Genomic DNA, 19,693 nt, shown 5'->3' on the forward strand with positions numbered 1-19,693 from the left:
ATTAGAAAAAGGCAAAAACATTTTGGGAACTTTTTTTTTAGCACATGAGGTTCCTTTAGCAATGGCAATTAGAAGTGAAGGGCTTCTCTTTGTCTTTTACACCTGAAGAATGCATATTTGTGGCTTTGATGAGCCAAGTATAATAATACAGCCCTGTAAGATTAATCAGAAATATTGGACTTTATTCTTTTCCTCTGAATGGTTCTTTGACTTTCACTGACATGGATGATTGCCAAATAGTATGAAAATGAGGAAACTTAGCAAATAGGGGAAAAGATGCTAAAGTGCCGAGTAGGGGAATTCCTAACATAGAATATACATTAATGCGTGATTTGGCTGAAAAAAACTGGAGAATGCAATGGAATTCTCCAGTACAGGATTCCATGAAATTCATACAGCTCCTCAACAAAAGAGCTTCAGTTTTCCATTTTAAAAAATGCTGAGAAATATCCAACTCTATCTTAACCCTCCACATGTCTAAATACTTGTTCTAAGAAGCTTAGTTCTTGACAAGTTCTGTGATCTTAGAGCTTCATTTTAAGGTAGAACTACAGATAATTGCAGGAAAAAGAAAGCCTAAGGTAATATTTTCCCCTTAGGAAAGTCCAGAAGGGAATAATTTCCCTGCATATATATTTTATTATTAGACCACATCTCCCAGACTGATTTGAATAGAGTCATAAAGTCACAGAGTTATTACAAGCAGAGGAGGAGGTCATTGGATCCATGCAGGCTCTCTGGAGAGCAATCCAGTCATTCTCAATTCTCTGTACTAACCCTGTAACCCTCCAAGCTTATTTCCCTCAAGTGTCCATCCATTTTCCTTTTGAAATTATTGATCTCCACCTCCACTACTGTCGTAGGCAGCGAGTTCTAGATCATTACCATTTGATGTAAAAAAAATGTCTTCCTCACATCCCCCTTGCATCTCTTGCCCAAAACCTTAAATCTGTGTCCCATAGTCCCTGTGCAATCAGCTAATGGAAACAGCTTTTCTTTGCCTACTTTATCAAAGTCTGTCATAATCTTGTACACCTCTATCAAAGCTCCCGTCATTCTCTTTTGTTCTAAGGTGAACAATCCCAGCTCTCCAGCCTAACCTTTTAGCCAAAATACATCATCCCTGAACAATCTGGGATGTGGATGAGCAATATATCTGCAACCATACTAAAGCAAATTTTAACAGTTTTCCGAGTAGTCTTTTCGAACTTTATTTTTAACATTTTTGTGTTAGTGAGGAGCTGATGGGACAGCCAATTTGACATTTTGATATGAGTTGGTACTTGAGGGTACAGTGGCTAAATTAGTGGACTGGTGATCCAGAGAACCTGGTCAAATAATCCAGAAAAAGTGGGTTAAAATCCCACCATGACATAGTGGAGAATTTGAATTCAGTATTAGAACATATGGAAATAAAAAGCTGACATCAGTAAAAGTGACAATGAAGCTGTCAGATTGTCATGCAAATTCAACTGGTTCACCAATGTCCCTTAGGGATGGAAAGCTGCTGCCTGTACCTGGCCTGGCCTATTTGTGGCTCCGGAATGGTTGACTTTTAACTGCCCTCTGATGGATCAAACATGAAGTAGGTCCACCATCACTTTCCCAGGGCAACTAGGGATGAATCATATTAGCCAATCTGGCCAGGAATGTCCACATCACCAGAATGAATTTTTTAAAAACACCCATGACGAGCTCTGTGTATCTGACCAGGGAGCAATGTGGAGCTACCAGTCTCAGATCAATGCCTCAGGTATGACAGCACATTAATTTCACACATCTGATCCTTTAGCACAGAGGTATATCTGACTGGAAGGGGCTGATAATTACCCTTAACCGAACAAATTTAGTATGAGAAAAAATCTAGCAAGGCTTTAATATTGTTAAAATTGTTAACAAAGACATAAAAAGATGTTTAAACTGCATAAATGCAGGGGCCCGATGATCTGCAATAAATTCTATTTGCCATGAGTTTGTTAACGAGCAAATGGTTTTGTCTGCAATGGCAAGTTGCAAAAGTTGAAGTTTGACTCTTACCTTTACAGGTGTCGTATTATGTCAGGACTGTGTGAGAGGAATTGCTCTCTCCAGTAGTAGGAGATAAAAGGTGATGTTGCCAGGCATCTATATTTTGACTCTGACAAAGCGAGGCTGAGGAAAGGTGTGTAAGAAAAACGCAAGTGAGATCAAAGAACATGAACCTCACCGGGAGTATGTTTAAACGAACAAGTTAACAGTAAAGCTGTCAGAGGAATATTATGTATCCAGTAAAGAGAGGGCCCACAATATTTGGTGACAGAATTCCCATGAGGTGCATCCTGGTCAGCAGAGGAGAATACACCAAAGGAGAAGACCTAGGTGTTATATCACAGTTTTGACCTGGTATTAACTCCCTTTCCATCACTTATCTTCCATTTCTTAGTCCAAGTGTTTGTTGCCTACCACATCATTTGGAAAGTAGAGAAGAAGGATCAAGTATCCAAGAACTCCATACAGACTGAAACCTCCTAGTGGAGGTACAAGGTGAAAGAGGGCTGCAAGGTCTCTGATATACCTTGGAGAAGGGATCAGAGAAGGTAATTCATGGTTGCATTTAAGGAGAACAGTTTACTCATGCAAAAATTAACTGAAGTTATCTTACGATGCAATGGTAGATAATCATTCAAATAACGTCCTCAACTTTGGAGCTGTCTTACCCTATTACTAATCTGACAATAGATACACAGTTACTCCAGCAAAATCACTTGGTGAATACAGTCAATGTAGTTGTCTTAGTCATTTAGCTTTAGTGACTGAGTGAGAGGCAAATTAAAATTTGGATGTAAAACTGTGTAATACATACATAATTATTTATAAGCTGACTTAAAAGGAATGGATAGGTAATTTTGGAGTAACTAGTTGGGGAATTTCAACTTTGTAACCCAAAGGAGTGGAGGAGATGTTAGGGGGCATGAGCCTGAAGGCTGGGGTTTCTCCTCACACTGTGGAATCTTAACCCCACAGCGAGTGTGTACAGGCTTGGCTTCCAGGTGGGCAGACAATGCTGGAGAAGAGGTCACAGGTCTAAGTATATCTGAGCTCTAACCGGGTTGAGGGGGGAGGAGTCTAACCACCCAATTGTGGTGGGAGCCTAGGCGGGGGTGTTGGGCAGGTGGAGAATCGAAAGCCTTTTTTATGGGGGCGATTCAAGACCTCTGCAGGGAGGTGAGAGGTATTGGTGGAGTGGAGTGATCAGAATGATTGAGGAGGGTGTCCAATGATGGAGGTGGTGGGTTTGTTGATGGAGCAGATATGCTGGATCTAGCAGTAATTTAGAAGGTCCTTACTTCTTGGATCCTACAGTCCTTGCCTCCCCGCAACTGCCACACTTCCCAAAGCTCAGGAAGCCTGGCAGTCTGGAGTTATATTTAAAATGGTGCATGCATATGGGACCAGCAACCTCACTCCCAATACACCTCCTGGGAGAGGGTCAGTTACCCAACTCCTAGCCTGCCTCTGATAAAACTGGAAGTGAGTTGGTTGGAGGAGGGTTGATTGTGATGTATGTTTTTTTATTCCTATGTGGGATGTGGGCAGCATGGCCAGGCCAGTATTTATTACCCATCCCTAGTTGCCCTAGTTCAGAGGGCATTTAAGAGTCAACCACATTGCTGTGGGTCAGGAGTCATATGTAGGCCAGACCAGGTAAGGACAGCAGATTCCCTTTCCTAAAGGACATTAGTTTTTACAACAATCAACAATGGTTTCATGGTCACCATTAGACTTTTCATTCCAGATTTTTATTGAATTCAAACTCTACCATCTGTCGTGGCAGGATTCAAACTCGGGTCCCCAGAGCATTACCCTGGGTTTCTGGTTTACTAGTCCAGCAACAATACCACTATGCCATCATCTCCCTCAAATGTAGCATTTTGACCTACCACATGACCCAAACCTGGCTTTTTTTGGGGGTAGTGGGCGGTGAGGCAAGGTCAAAGTTCTCCCCAATGAGTCCAAGTCATTATCATGTGCCAATTCATTTTCATATTTGAAGTGAATTATAAACTGTCCACTACCAAAATTTATATCTTCTGGTCAGGCTCCAATCACACCTAAAGCCTTATCCATAAAAAACTGGATGCAGTTGTACTAGCACCTTGCTTCTAAAACAGAAAGTAGGCTTTTGGAATTTCTTTTATGAGGTTGAAGTACATTTCTAAATGGGAGAACACTTTTGATGATTTTCTGTTTCACGTTTTCATTGGTTTAATGTACCTGTTACTGTTTTCTACTCCATGCATTAATTGGTTTTGCCGATTAGTATTCTACTGTTGCAGTTCAGTTTTTGTTTCCCCTAACAATTTGCTTTATTATTTCTGGTTGCTTCAGTGTCATTGTCAGAAAGAGGTGCAGGTGTGGCCTCAATTTACCAAAATCCCAAAATCAAAGCTTGGTTATAAATAAAAATCCTGATAACACAGGGGATAAATTAAGGCTTCAGGAGAATCCCTATCAGGTATCTCAAAAGTTACTTTTGTTCTTCATTTCTTATTTTGTTTTGTCCACACCAAACGTTCTAGATCCACATGGATTGCACACTATTTACCAACTACTAGTATAGGCAAAAACATTGGTTTGATGTCTCTGCCTAGTTTGTATCTGTTCACCAAGATTTACAGAAAAGCAGGCCAGGTTTACTTCCTTCATTTTTCTTTTGGTTTCACTGAGGCATCGACTTGACATTGCACATTGGTGGCCTGATCAAGATCTCAAATTCACTACTTTTCATAATCCCATATTCTACTTTGGCACATTCACATCTTCTGAATAATAGGGACATGCCTGGATTAAGTGAGTGCAGCGAAGTTCAGGAAAACTGAATACCTGAAAATCTGCCGACTGCAACTGTTAACAAGCTGAGCTGTTAAATCTTCAAGGAAGCAAGGGGTGGATTAAACAGAAGAGTGAAATAGTTACATCCTTGTACAGCTGTAAATTAGGTGAGTGATATGGCGTATGAAAATATCCTGAGTAAGCAACTGAAAATGGTAGATCTTGTTGAAAAAGCGCAAATTGTGGTCGTTCTGATGGTAATGTCCACCTATAGTGAAATTCAGAATACTGAGCTCAGCATTCCATGGTATCAGAACATGGAATGGAGAAATAAATAGATGCCTCTGCTTCAAGACTTTGTGGAGGCACACTGGGAAGCCTGAGTCCAGGTAGTGAGCCACTGAATGGAAGATTAAAGGGATCCCCAAATAAAGTTTCTCCACATTTACTTCAAGCGATAAAGATTCTTCCCTGATGTTACTTTCTCTAAAAGAGGTAGTTTCCACCATTGGTCATGCAGGTTAGGAACTGAGCTATACCCTGCTCTGAAATCTGGACTTCTAACCAAAATCTGGTTAGATCCCGTTTCTCTTTGTGTTGAATAGGTAGTCACCAGTTATATAGGATCTGATGATGTGCACTATGTAGTAACTGCAGCAGAAGCAAATTTCATACTACAAGACATTTTAATTGTTCACATAAACCCTGCCCTCCTGTGGAGATGTAGAAATCCTGGAAGTTAGAATACCAAAGCAGCGCTTCCTGGCCTTTAGTGGTAATTTCTTGAATGACTTGTTGCTACCTCCCCTGCATAGTTATAATGATTCTAAATAATTCTTCTGATCAAATAAGAAGTGCAAAAAGAAATTGTAATTCCTAATGGCCATGACAGAATGAGTGAGATTGTGACTTCTCTTTATAAGTGTGGTGGGAAAATATTTTTTAAAAACCCTCTCCCTCTGAGAGCTCAGTTTTTCAGAGCAGTGCGTAGCTAGGTTATAACAATCTCAGATTTATCCTTCGTCTGTTGAGTGTTCTTAGTTGTATAAAGTTAGTTTAGCAGATGCATGAAGCAGCACAAAGGCGCAACTTTGTCTGAATGCACCAAGGTCAAATGTTTAACTTGAAACCTAACCAGCTAAATGAAACAAAATAAAGATGGCAGGGTAGCTATGTGTTGAAGCACAAGCCAGGAGTGTGATGGAATACTCTCCACTTGCCTGGATGAGTGCAGCTCCAACTACACTCAAGAAGCTCGACGTTATCTAGGACAAAGCAGCCCGCTTGATTGGCACCACATCTGTCACCTCAAACATTCAATCCTGACACACAGTGGCAGCAGTGTGTACGATCCACAAGATGCACTGCAGCATCTCACCAATACTCCTTCGACAGAACCTTACAACCCTCTGACCTCTTTTGCCTAGGAGGACAAGGGCAGCAAACACATGGGAACACCGCCATCTACAAGTTCCCCTCCAAGCCACTCACCATCCTGACTTGGAATTACATCACTATTTCTTCACTGTCACTGGGTCAAAATCCTGGAACTCCCTCCCTAACAGCACTGTGGGTGTACCTACACAATATGGAATGCAGCAGTTCAAGAAGGCAGCTCACCGCCACCTTCTCAAGGGCAACTGGGGATGGGCCATAAATGCTAGCCTAGCCAGCAATGCCCATATTCTGTGAAAGAATAAAAAAATACCTTAAGGCTGACAAGTTCCCTGGACCTAATGGCCTGCATCCTAGTTATTGAAAGAAGTGGCTGCAGAGATAGTGGGTGCATTGATTTCAATCTTTCAAAGATCCCTACTTTCTGAAAAGGTCCCAGCAGAGTGCAAAACCACAAATGTGACACATTTATTCAAGAAAGGAGGGAGACAGCAAGTTGGAAACTATATGTCAGTTAGCCTATTATTAAGAATCCATTATTAAGGAGGTAGTAGCAGGATATTTAGAAAATCATAATATAATGAGGCAGGGTGAACATGGTTTTGTGAAAGGGAAATAGCATTTGACAAATTTCACAGAATCACACGATTGCAATGGCACAGAAGGAGGCGTTTTAGCCCATCGTGTCTGCACTGGTTTTCCGATTGAGCAACTCATCTCGTTCCATTCTCCTGCCTTCTCTCTGTAACCCTGAACATTCTTCCTTTTCAGATAACAGTCTTATTCCCTCCTGAATGCTTTGGTTGATCCTACCTCCACCATACTTTCAGGCAATGCATTCCAGATGATGAGCGCTCACTTTTGCTTCCTTTACTAATTACTTATCTACTCTGTCCAGATCCTTTATGATTTTGTATACATCTATCAGATCTCCTCCTAGCCTTCTTTCTTCCAAGGAAAATAGTCCCAACTTCCCCCAATTTACCTATGTGACTGAAGTTTCCCATCCCTGGAAACATTCACGTGAATCTCTTCTGCACCCTTTCTAATACCTTCACATCCTTCCTAAAGTGTGGCAGAACTGGATGCAATACTCTAGCTGAGGCTGAACTAGCAACTTATATAAGTTCAACATAACCTCCTTGCTCTTGTACTCTAACTATATAAAGGCTAACTGTGGCTTGATAGAACAGAACTTGAATACTGCTGAAAAGAGAGACAGTTGATGAAGCTTTTCATCTTGCACTCATCAGGCCAAATGCAAGAAAGCCAAATTTCAAACGATCAGTACAATTTTTATTACAGAAGAGGGGTGCTGATTGGTTGGCAAGGCGACTCTGATTGGCCAAGGCGTTGCTATGGAGAAAGCAACAGGGGACTATAGGCTCCCCAACCTTCTGGGTAATTCAAAAAAGGAGCAAGGCTTGAACATATTCCTTTTGTTTGCAGGGAACACGCCCTGCATATGAATGTATGTCTCTTCTGGCAAATGTAAATGAGCCACGCTACAAGCCACATTATTATCTTAAACTGGTTGTTAGTGTAGCCAAAAGCACACTCAGGATTGTACGGCAAGGGCAGATTGCAGACTGTACTTAATCAACCCATACTTGTCAAACCCAGAACAAAACATCTACTGTCAGATATGATTCTGCAATTGAGCAGCAGTTGCTGTGTATCAGGTTAGTGATTAGGTCCAACCATAAAAGTGCATCAACCAGATCCAGTCTTCCAGGCACTCCAAGTGTTTTAAGGTAAGAGAAGCAAGGCATTCAGTAGATTTTTTTTACACAATCATTGAGGTAACCTTAAAAAGAGAACTTCAAGAAAGACACTACATACCAAGTACATAACTCTGAGAGCAAACTAGCTTTCGGAATAGAAGCACTGATTCTTGGTGGTTTCACCTTTACACCTTACAGATGCAGCAATTCCATTCATTGTGAACCACTTTCAGATTGGACCCAAATTTGAACTCAGAAAATCATAGAATCATAGAATGGTTACAGCATGGAAGGAGGTGATTATCTTTATGCAGACGCCATGGATTGTAAATGAATATACATAAGATCTATGACTTTTGATGAATGATTAATAGCAATTTTACCTATGCAAGTTATTACACAGTTCTGTGTTGTTTTCTGGAATTCAATTGTACTCAGTAACCGTGCTGAGTATGTCTTAACTTTTAACCATCAGTAAAGATATCAAGCATTAACTGAAGTGTGTGTCATGACTGTAGATGCATCCTGTGACGTCTGCTTTTGGAAAATTGCAAACAGTTTAACATCTCATCTAAAAGACCGCATGTGACAGTGTCAGCCTGGAAACATATAGGGGAGGATCTACCGGTGAGCGAGCGGGGGGCAGGGCCCGCTCGCCGATGCGTAAGATGACGCGGGATGATGTCGGATGGAACCCCCGACACCATCCTGCATCATTTCCATTTTCAGGTCGGCAGGGGCGCAGCTGAGTCAGCTGTGCGCCCACTGACCTATCAACAGCCTATTGAGGCCATTAATAAACCAATTTAGGTAATTGACAGGGCTGCCCGTCCAACTTTAGGGTTGGTGGGAGGGCCTGGAGCCCTGGCAGGCTTAAGAAAAAGCATGAAACTTCATCCACGGGCGGGATGAGGTTTCATGAGGGTTTTTAAATATTTAATAAAGGTTTGAGTTAAAGTGATGGACATGTCCCAACTCATGTGACACTGTCACATGAGGGGACACGTCAGGGAAATTTTTTAAACATTTGTCTTAAAAGTTTTAATTCCGACGATCTCCCTGAGGCAGCAATTAGCCTCAGGGAGATCAGTGCACACTTTCACATGCATGCGCAAAAGAGCACACTCCTGGCTGAGGGAATTCCCCCCACGCCCGCACAGGGAGCGCATAGCGTTTCCTGGCAGACATCATGCTGGGCGGGCCTTAATTAGACCACCCACGTAAAATGGTAGCGCGCCCTAAATTGGGGGCACCGAGCGGAGGTGCGCCTGCCCACACCCACTTCTGCACTTACCCCCCGACGTGGGGAGAATTTTCCCCATAAGATGTGAAGCATATAAGATCCTGAGGGATCTTGACAGGATCGACGCGGAGAGGATGTTTCCTCTTGTGGGAGAATCTAGTACTAAGGGCCACTGCTTAAAAATAAAGGGTCGGCCATTTAAGACAGAGATGAGGAGCAATTTCTTCTCTCAGAGGGTTGGGATTCTTTGGAACTCTCTTCCTCAAAAGGTGTTGGAAACAGAGTCTTTGTATATTTTTAAGGCAGAGGTAGATAGATTCTTGGTAAGCAAGGGGGTTATCAGGATATTGAGTTGAGGTTAAAATCAGACCAGCCATGATCTCATTGAATGGTGGATCAGACTCGAGTTAGCCGAGTGGCCTCCTCCTGCTCCTAATTCGTATGTTGGTATGTATGTAGATTTTACGGTCAAGTCTCTGGAGTGGGACTTATACCCAACCCCTTCTAGTTTAGAATGCTGCCCACTGAGCTGCAGAGAAAGCTTTAAACCTGTCATGCTTCATTCATGCTATTCATAGGTGTGTCCAGGCTTCTTAACTAGCACTCACCAACAACAACTTATATTTATATAATGCCTTTAATGTAGTGAAACGTTAGAAGGCACTTCACAGGAGCCTTATGAAACAAAGTAAGATACCAAGCTACATAGAGACATATTAGGTTCGATAATCAAAAGCTTGATCAAAGAGGTAAGTTTTAAGGGTATCTTAAAGGAGGAAAGTGAAGTAGGTGGAGAGCTGTAGGAAGGGAACTCCAGAGTTTGGGGCCTAAGCGACTGGAGGCATGGTCACCAATGGTGGAGTAATTAAAATTGGGGATGCACCAGAGACCAGATTTAGAGGAACACTGCTATATCAGAGGATTGTGATAGGGAGGAACGAGGCCATGGCGGGATTCGAAAACAAGGATGAGAATTTTAAAATCAAGGTGTTGCTTGACTGAAAGCTAATGAAGCTCAGTGGGCAAAGGAGTGATAGGGGATCAGAACTTGTTGTGAATTAAGACAAGGGCAGCAGAGTTTTGGTTGACCTCAAGTTTGCAGAGGGTAGATTGTGGGAGACCACCCAGGAGTCCATTGGAATCGTCAAGTCCAGAGGTAAAGAGCCATGGATGAGGGTTTCAGCAGCAGATGAGTTGAGACAGAGGTCAAGTCAGCTGATGTTACACAGGAGGAAACAGACGATCTTAGTGATGGCTCGAACACGAGGCCAGAGCTCATCAGGATCAAATGTGACACCAAGGTTGTGAACAGACTGCTGCCAGGGAGAGGGACAGGGTTGGTAGCTAGGGAACGGAGTTTGGAGCGGGGACCAAAAACAATGGGCAGAATTGTTCCAGATTTGCACTAATTGTGATAGCGGGCGAGCAAAACGACGTTTTACCCGCCAGCCGCGCTGGCAGATTTTCACGCCGTATGGTCCCAAACCCACCACATTATTTATGTATTCGCAGGAAACATGCCATTTTGATGGCAGGCGGACTCTCATTCGCCCGCCCGCCATCACCTCGCTGCTCCATCACGCCGGGTGCCATACTTAATGTCCAGCCATGCACACACCTCAGTGCTTCCAGCCCATGACTGCCTAGAGAAGATGTCACTAAAGGCAAGAAGACTGCAGCCCCCAGGTTTAGCGACGTGTCACTGGAACATCTTTTGGATGCCCTGGAGACCGACCGGGATGTCCTCTACCCCCGCCCTGGCCGCAGGTTGAGCAATGGCATGATCAACCAGGCTTGGGGGGCGGTGGCAGCGGTGGTCAGAGCCAACACCCTGCAAAAGAGGACATCCACCCAGTGCCACTTTAGGATGAATGTTCTCATCCGTTCTGCCAGGGTAACTCACTCTCCTCATCGATCTCAACCCTCACACTCACAAACCCATCACACATCCACAAGGATCTCACATGTTAAGGGACAACACCACTAACTCTCACACCCTCACATCTCCATCGGGCTCATATCGTCTCAAGTTCACATCCTCATTTCTGTCCATGGCTCCGCTCACCACACAAACATTCCATGCAGTGCCATGTGTCCTGCTCACACTCTCTCCATCTGTTCCCATGCAGGAGAAGCTTGCTTACATCAGCCAGAGAGGTCCCAGACAAGGGGTGGAGTGGCCCACATTAGGCCCTTAACTCACATTGAGGAGAGTGCCATTGTGCTAACTGGTGAGGATGTGGACTATGCCTGAGATGGCGGTAAGGTTGGCGGAGAACACCCATCTGAGTATCCTGCATCACGTCATCCCTCCCTCAACGGAACTATGAGTCCTCTATCTCCTGATTTTGAATCTGCTGCCATGCACTAATTATCTCTACTTTGGTTCACAGGGAGCTCTGCCAAGGGACTGACACCCTCAGCCAACAACCAGTCCCTCAACTCCATCTATGTCGTCTCTACAGCGAAGAGGACTCCTCCAGTGAAGATGTGGAAATAAGCACCTGTCACTGCAGAGGGAGCAGCCAGCCCACGAGTGATTCTGGAGGGAAACGTGTGAGTATGTGGCAGGGCCTTTTGGAGCCTCGTGCAAGCATTCTCCCATGCATACAGATCCTTCACATTACAAACTCATCTCAATGTCCTAAGCATTTTTAATGCTATCTGCTGGGGTTTACTTTCAGTTGTCCATCTGCACTGATCTGCAAGTCCGCCCACCCACTGATCACACTCCCATGCAGCATATGATCTCGCCCACCGCAACTCTCATTTCACTTGCGATTTGGACATCATGGTGCTAATTCAGTTTTACTTTCAGTCCCCCATCCTTTACCCTTGCCCAGTCACCCATTTCCTTTTCCTCATCACAGTTGACCCCCCCTGACATCACATTCCACCCCCCCCTCAGTTACTTACCAGCCCCAACCCTTTTCCTTTGGGGATGTCCAGGTGAATGTGCATATCAAGAAGATATAATAATGTTATTGGAATTTATTGTAAAATAGTGGTATCTGGGTCTGTTTGTGTGTGTGAGACTTAATTGGATTAAAGGCAGCTGATCTGAAGGCGTTGAAGTATTAGAAGATAAAGTTTGAAATGTAAAGTTGATAAACATGGGGAAGTTTAGAATGTAAGGTGTAAAAGAACATTTGCATTTTTAAATAAACAAGACTAGATTGTTTACAAAAGAGGGGGTGAAATATTACACCTAACCAGCAGAAGTTAAGAAACAGTGTGTTTAATTTTCCCAAAGATTACTGGTAAAATTGGTACTATGATAATTTTTTATGATCAGGGAGGTAAAGTCCAAAGACGTAGTGAAACAATGGGAATTTGTATTCCTAGGGGAAAATATGTATAAAGGAGAGAAGACTGTGTGTAAAGGCAGGAATTCCAGGATCTAACAAGCGTGAAATGCCTTCAGCATCTATGCCTCAAGCTGCTATCTACAAAGAACTGAATTGGATTGTCCGGGGTATCATGTTTCCTTGACAGCATCTGTGGAGAGAAAGACAGAGTTAATGTTTCGAGTCCATATGACTCTTCTTCAGAACTAAAGAGTAGAAATGTGGTGAAATATATACTGTTTAGGGCGGGGGGGGACAAAAGATGTCTGCAATCTCTCCTTTGCCTCCACCTATCACTGGTCTTCTATCCAGCTTCACCTGTACCACACCCCTTAAACAGTGTATATTTCACCATATTTTTACTTCTCTTTAGTTCTGAAGAAGAGTCATATGGACTCGAAATGTTAACTCCGTCTTTCTCTCCACACAGTCCGCTGAGTTTTTCCAGCAATTTTTGTTTTTGTTTCAGATTTCCAGCATCTACAGTATTTTGCTTTTATCATGTTTCTTTGCCTGGGTCTTTTAAAATCTATGAGTCTTACTCATGCCTTAATGAAAGTGTAACTGGGAGTTAGATTATTTATGAGATTTAGAAGTTATAATAGTAGTAATTTGTAGACATATACGTACTTAAAATCATTCCTCTTATTAATAACTGTTTAATCTAGTTTTGTGAAAACCTATAGGGCTTGGTGGTTTTATTACTACTGAATTCAAAACCCACATCTTGAAACTTACAAATTACAAAAATAGTTGTGGCAGTTGTCTTAAATTTCCCTCAGGGATTTGAATAATTTAACATTTAACATCGGCTGTGTCATAACATAGCTTGGGACTCTTTGCAGCACATATTTGAAATTTCTTGATGGGTTGGAGTTGGGGACTCTAAAGGTTACATGTATGAGAAGCATTTTGAATTCAGGAATTGGTGTGAGGCTTTTTTGAAGTGGTGAGACTGCAATATGGCTTTGGCAGTTGCTCAGACTTGTCTGGGAGTTGGAGTTATAACTTTGGCTGGTTTACAAAAGGTAACTAAAGTTAAGTTAATGGAATTTGTGGATAAATTACAATTGGGGTTACCTGCAGAGGCTAAGAAAGCAGACATAATTGAAGGTATAACATAGCAATTAAAGTTGGAAGTGATACCTGACACTAGTGAGTCACAGCTGGAGGCAGTGAGACTTCAGTTAGAAATGAAGAGGTTGAATTTGAACAAGCAAAAGATCGGAGAAAACTTGAATTGGAGGCAAACAAAAAGGCAAAAGAATTGGAAGTGAAAAAACTGGAACTAGAGGCAGCAGAAGTAGAAAGGGAAAAAGAGAGATTATTTCAAAAAGAAAGGGAAATGCGAAAACTTGATCTCCAGAGGGAAAAGTTAGCGAAGGAAGAGAGAATTAAGGAAAGAGACAGAGAGTATCAGCTTAAAAAGATGGATTTTAAAAAGGAGACATTAGATACTGAGGAAAGTTCTGATGATGAAAAACCTTTAGCCTAAAGCCCAGTGGGGAGATGTTTAAATTTGTACAAGCTCTTCCAAAGTTTGAGGAAAGAGAGGTGGAAGTATTCTTTATTTCATTTGAGATGATAGCTAAACAAATGAAATGGCCACAGGAAAACTGGACACTGTTGTTACAACCTAGATTGGTGGGTAGAGCACATGAGGTTTATGCTTCGCTGTCAGAAGAAATGTTGGTGAACTATGATGTGGTTAAAAAAAGGCTATTTTGAGTGCATATGAGTTAACTCCTGAAGCATACAGGCAGAAATTTTGTAAGATGAGAAAACAGCCTGGGCACACTTATTTGGAGTATGAAAGAGTAAAACAACATAATTTTGACCAGTGGATATTGGTATTAAAGACAGAAACAGCATATGAAGCTCTTATAGCTCTTAATTCTTTTGGAAGATTGTAAAGATTCAATTCCTTTGGTAGTGAGAACTCCTGTGGAGGAACAGAGGTTTCAAAAAGTAAGACAAACAGAAGAGATAGCTGATGATTATGAATTTGTTCATAGACCTAAACCTTTCTTTCATCACCTTTTTTGATCAGAAAAGGAGAGAAAGTGGGAAGGTGAAAGGAAGGTAGGTAGTCAGGGAAGATAAAGAGTAGGTGGAAATTCACTGGAAGTTTTTTCTCACAATAAAACGGAAGGTGCGAGGGTAGAAGTGACATTCGAAAATTGAGGCATTTTCATTATAATAAAGTTGGACATATGAAATCTGTATGCTGGAAATTGCAGAGTAAATCCGTTGGAATTATAGTGGTGCAGAAAAGTTTGGAAGTACTGTGCGTTCTGAGCTTCAAACACATGTAAAACCAGTGGTTTGTGTACAGGTGAAACAGGGAGAATCAGTGATAGGAAAAGAAGTGGGAATGCGTTCACAATTTACTCAAGAGAATTCAGAGGAGCAGATTGCAAAAATGTTTAAAGATTTTGTGTGTGAAGGAAAAGTCTTTCCATGTCTACAGGGTGGAGTAGGTAAAGATGTTAAAATTTTAAGAGACACAGGGGCTAGTCAATCCCTCATGTTGTGGTTAGTGACATTTGTTGTTCAGAGGGAGTATTGCAGGAACAGGTGATAATAAGTGGGTTTCATGGAGATGCTAAACCTATTTCATTGTGGAAGGTAAATTTAAAGAGTAAATGGAAAACAGGTGATGTGATTGTTGGAATAGTAGAAAAATTGCCCATTGCAGGGATTCAATTTATTCTGGCTAATGATATAGTTGGATCACAGATGTGGATAATTCCTACGGTAGTTGAGCAGCCTGCAGAAATGTTTTCAACAGAAGTGTTGCAAAAAGAGATTCCTAGATTGTTTCCAGGTCGTGCGATAACAAGATCACAGGCTCACAGGTTGAAACAAGAAGAACAGAAGTTCAAAGGCAGGGAGAAGGTGTGGAAATCCAATTAACTGACACTGTGTTTGATAAGGCTGTTCAGGAATAAAGACTGGAAGACAATTCAGCTGAAGTGCTTAACTCAAGGAGGTTAGTGGAGTTACAGAAAAAGGGTTTTCAAATAATACATTTATATCAGACAGCTTACTCAGAAACAGGGGCAAAATGCATTCCAGAATGTTATTACCTTAAGGGTAATGTTTTAATGAGAAAATTGAGGACTTATCATGCTTCACCAAATGAAAGATGGAGGGAGGTACATAGATTGTACTAACATTTGGATTTAGAAATGAGATTCTGAGGATAGCTCATGAAATTCCAATGGGGGAACATTTAGGAAGTAGAAAGACACAAAGATACAATGACATTTTCTTTAGCCTGGATTGCATAGGGGTGTAGTCAAATTCTGTAGAATATGTCACACATGTCAGGTGATAGGGAAACCACAAGCAGTGATTAAGCCAGCACCTTTAATTCCAATTCCAGCATTTGAAAAACCTTTTACTAGGGCCATGATTAATTGTGCAGGACCCTTCCCTAAGACTAAGAGTGGAAACCAGCACTTACTGATAATGGATGTGTCTACCAGGTTTCCTGAAGCAATACCTTTGAGAAATACCACAGCAAAGAAAAGTTTGGCAGGGTTAACTAAATCTTTTACAAGTTATGATTTACCTAAAGAAAGACAATCAGATCAGTGTTCAAATTTCATGTCACAGCTGTTTAAGGAATTTGATGGTGAACTTGGCTAAAAGTGAATTTGCAAAAGTGCAAGTTACGTATCTAGGCCATACCATTGGACATGGTAAGGTGGCTCCAAGAGATGTAAAAATCAAGGCTATCGTGGATTTCCCCACGCCTACAACAAAACGAGAAGTTTTGAGATTTCTGGGCATGAGTGGGTTTTATCGGAAATTGGTACCAAATTTTAGCAGTGTGGTTTGTCCATTGACTGAACTATCAAAAAAAAACCAAGAAGTTTCAATGGACACAGGAGTGTCAGAAGGCATTTGACAGTTTCAAAACTGCATTAAGTATGACACCAGTTTTGGCCATGCCCAATTACTCCAAGCATTTTAAGTTGCCCATTGATGAAAGCAATATAGGCATTGGGGCTGTACTGTTACAAGAAGATGAAAATGGAATTACAAAACTGATGGGGTATTTTTCATGGAAGTTGAATGTATAACAGAGAAGATATTCAATGATCAAAAAGGAGGCTTTGAGTTTGGTGTTAGTAGTACAGCAGTTTGAGATTTATGTTGCAAACAATTTGCTGGAAACAATTGTTTGTACAGACCACAATCCTTTAAAGTTTCTGGACAAATTTAGAGGCAGAACTGCAAGGCTATTCAGATGGGATTTATTACTGCAACAATTTAATCTACAAATTATACATGTAGCGGGATGAGAAAATCAGATTGCAGATGCATTATCAAGAGTTGAAGCTTAAAGGGAAAATTGGGCATTTAAAACCTGGACACTGAGCTTAAATGATTTCTGTTGATATGAAAGATCTGTATATATATTGTTATGTTAATGCATGCATCTGGTAATGTAATAGTGTAAGTATATAGATAAGTATACGAGAAAGTATAAGATGGGTTAATAAAAATGGAGACATCTTTTTTCAATAAGGAGGGAGATGGCAGGAAGATATAATAATGTTATTGGAATTTATTGTAAAATAGTGGTATGTGTGTCTATGTGTGTGCGTGTGTGTATGAGACTTAATTGGATTAAAGGCAGATGATCTGAAGGCTTTGATGTATTAGAAGATAAGCTAGGTTTGAAATGTTAAGTAGGTAAACATGGCGGAAGTTTAGAATCTAAGGTGTGAAAGAACATTTGCATTTTTAAATAAACAAGACTAGATTGTTTTCAAAAGAGGGAGTGATATATTACACCTAAACAGCAGAAGTTAAGAAACTGTGTGTTTAATTTTCCCAAAGATTATTGGTAAAATTGGTCCCATAATAAATTTTTATGATCAGGGAGGTAAAGTCCAAAGACTTAGTGAAACAATGGGAATTTGCATTCAATGCAGAAAATATGTATAAAGAGGAGAAGGCTGTTTGTAAAGGCAGGCATTTTAAGATCTAACAAGTATGGAAGGCCTTCAGTGTCTATGCCTCAAGCTGCTGTCTACAAAGAACTGAAGTTAGGCAAACTCACTTTCAATTGGATTGTTCAGGGTATCATGTTTCTTTGCCTGGATCTTTTAAAACCTTTATGTCTTACTGTTGTCTTAATGAAAGTGTAACTGGGAGTTAGATTATTTAGGGAATTTAGAAGTTATAGTAGTAATTTGTAGACATATGTCTAAAATCATTTCTCTTATTAATAGATGTTTAATCTAGTTTTGTAAAAGCCTATAAGGCTTGGTGGTCTTATTACTACTGAATTCAAAGCCCACATCTCGAAACTTACAAATTGCAAAAATAGTTGTGGCAGTTGTCTTAAGTTTCCTTCTGGGATTTGAGCAACACAGTGTTTACCATTGGCTGTACCATAATAGTGCACATTCCCTTCCTTCCCGAAAATCCCACCCCCATCTACATTCACCTCCCTGACCTCCTCCTTCCCACCCCCCAGGGTCTGTATCTTCCTCCAGGTCCCCACCAACTACCCTCGCTGTCCCTTCCTTTGCTACCGTCGAACCCTTACCCTCCCATCCTATGGCCTCACTCTGCCCTCGGTCATTCTCATCCTTCCTCCATACCATGCCCACCCTCAGCTCGCTCCCCAGGAGGCAGGCATGGACCTATCCAACCTGTCTCATGCACGTTCACCTGCACACCCCCCCACCGCACTGCTTCCCTCCTCTGTACACCCCCCTCCCCCCCCACCTCCCGGGAATCCCTACACCCCCGGACTTCCCCCTGCTTAGCCCCTCCCCTTCCTGATTCCTTCCACCACCCTTACTTCTTCTGCCACCATTAGTTCCTCCCCCCGACTCCTTCCTCCAGCCTGACTTCTACCCCCTCTATGACTCCTTCTTCCATTCTTACTTCTTCCTCCATCCTTACTCCCTCCCCTCCCCGCACTCTTTCCTCCCCCTGGACATCATCCCCTCTCTGCACCCCTTCCCTTGCACCTTCCTCCTCCCTTACACCTACCTCCCCAGTTGCCATCTTCTCCCCATTACCCCACCCTCCCTCACCCCCCTCAATCTCTGCCCCGACACCTTCATTCCCCCACAACCTCACCCCACCCTGACCTCTTTATTCCCCCCTTCCCGATCTCACCCCATCCTGACAACTTCATTCACCCCCTCCCAACCTTACCCCACCCTGATCCCTTCATTCCCCCCTTTCCAACCTCACCCCACCCTGACCCCTTCATTCCCCCCTTTCCAACCTCACCCCATCCTGACCCCTTCATTCCCCCCTTTCCAACCTCACCCCATCCTGATACCTTCATTCCCCCCCTCCAAACCTCACCCCACCCTGACACCTTCATTCCCCCACCTCACCCCACCCTGACACCATCATTCACCTCCAACCTCACCCCATCCTGATGCCTTCATTACCCCTTCCCAACCTCACCCCACCCTGACACCTTTGCTCCCCCCCTCCCAACCTCACCCCATCCTGACACCTTCACTCCCCCCTCCCAACCTCACCCCATCCAGACACCTTAATTCTCCCCCTTCCAATCTCACCCCCCTGACACCTCTTCCACTCCCACCCCCTTGACCATCGTCCATTGTGAGCATCAACGGTGACTTTCCAACTTCCGTCAGCTGCTTCGCAGCAGGGCCATGTCCATGAGAATCCACCCAGCATGCCATGGACATTCCTCTAGTGTGCCGTTGCTGTCGAGCTCCAGCATTTTCTGCTCCTCAGATGTCCGCGATGTGAGCAAAGCCCTGGCGGTTAAGTCCCGACTTCTGCCCATCACACTTATCAAAACGTGTTCTACACGGGCATACTTTCCCGCCAATGTGGGTGGACGATCCAGTGGGGTTTGGGGGGGTGGGGGCAGAGAGACGATTCTGGTGGGCAGGCCTAATAATGATATGCTGATTTGTTACAATGAGGTTCCGGACATCCGATGGTGGAGAACGTGGCCCACCATCGGCGGGTTGAGTGGATGATTGTGAACTGGCTTCACGCTGTTGTGAAACCGACCGTGCCATATTTTCTGCTCACGCCATCGAACACGCCCGATGCCTGCGGGCACAGAAAATCATGGCCAATGGCTTAAGTCTTCCCAATATTTATTTGGAGGAAATTTCTGTTCATCCAATACAGAATGTCAGGTAAGC

The 19,693-nt window shown here is 42.6% G+C and overlaps 1 protein-coding gene across 5 annotated transcripts in view; it reads right to left on the reverse strand.

The window, feature by feature from the left end:
- mkxa (mohawk homeobox a) overlaps nucleotides 1–19,693 on the reverse strand; it is a 75,310-nt gene that overhangs the window by 15,933 nt on the left and 39,684 nt on the right. Inside the window, exon 6 of one of the 5 annotated variants that reach the window (XR_013574242.1) lies at nucleotides 2,038–2,151. The exons of the other annotated variants lie outside the window; for them this stretch is intronic. The gene's annotated coding sequence lies outside the window, so the exon portion shown is untranslated. The remainder of the gene's footprint in view (nucleotides 1–2,037; nucleotides 2,152–19,693) is intronic. 5 annotated transcript variants of the gene reach the window in all.

This window comes from Cetorhinus maximus, unplaced genomic scaffold (genome assembly GCF_964194155.1).
Source record: "Cetorhinus maximus unplaced genomic scaffold, sCetMax3.hap1.1 HAP1_SCAFFOLD_196, whole genome shotgun sequence".
Classification (NCBI taxonomy): domain Eukaryota; kingdom Metazoa; phylum Chordata; class Chondrichthyes; order Lamniformes; family Cetorhinidae; genus Cetorhinus; species Cetorhinus maximus.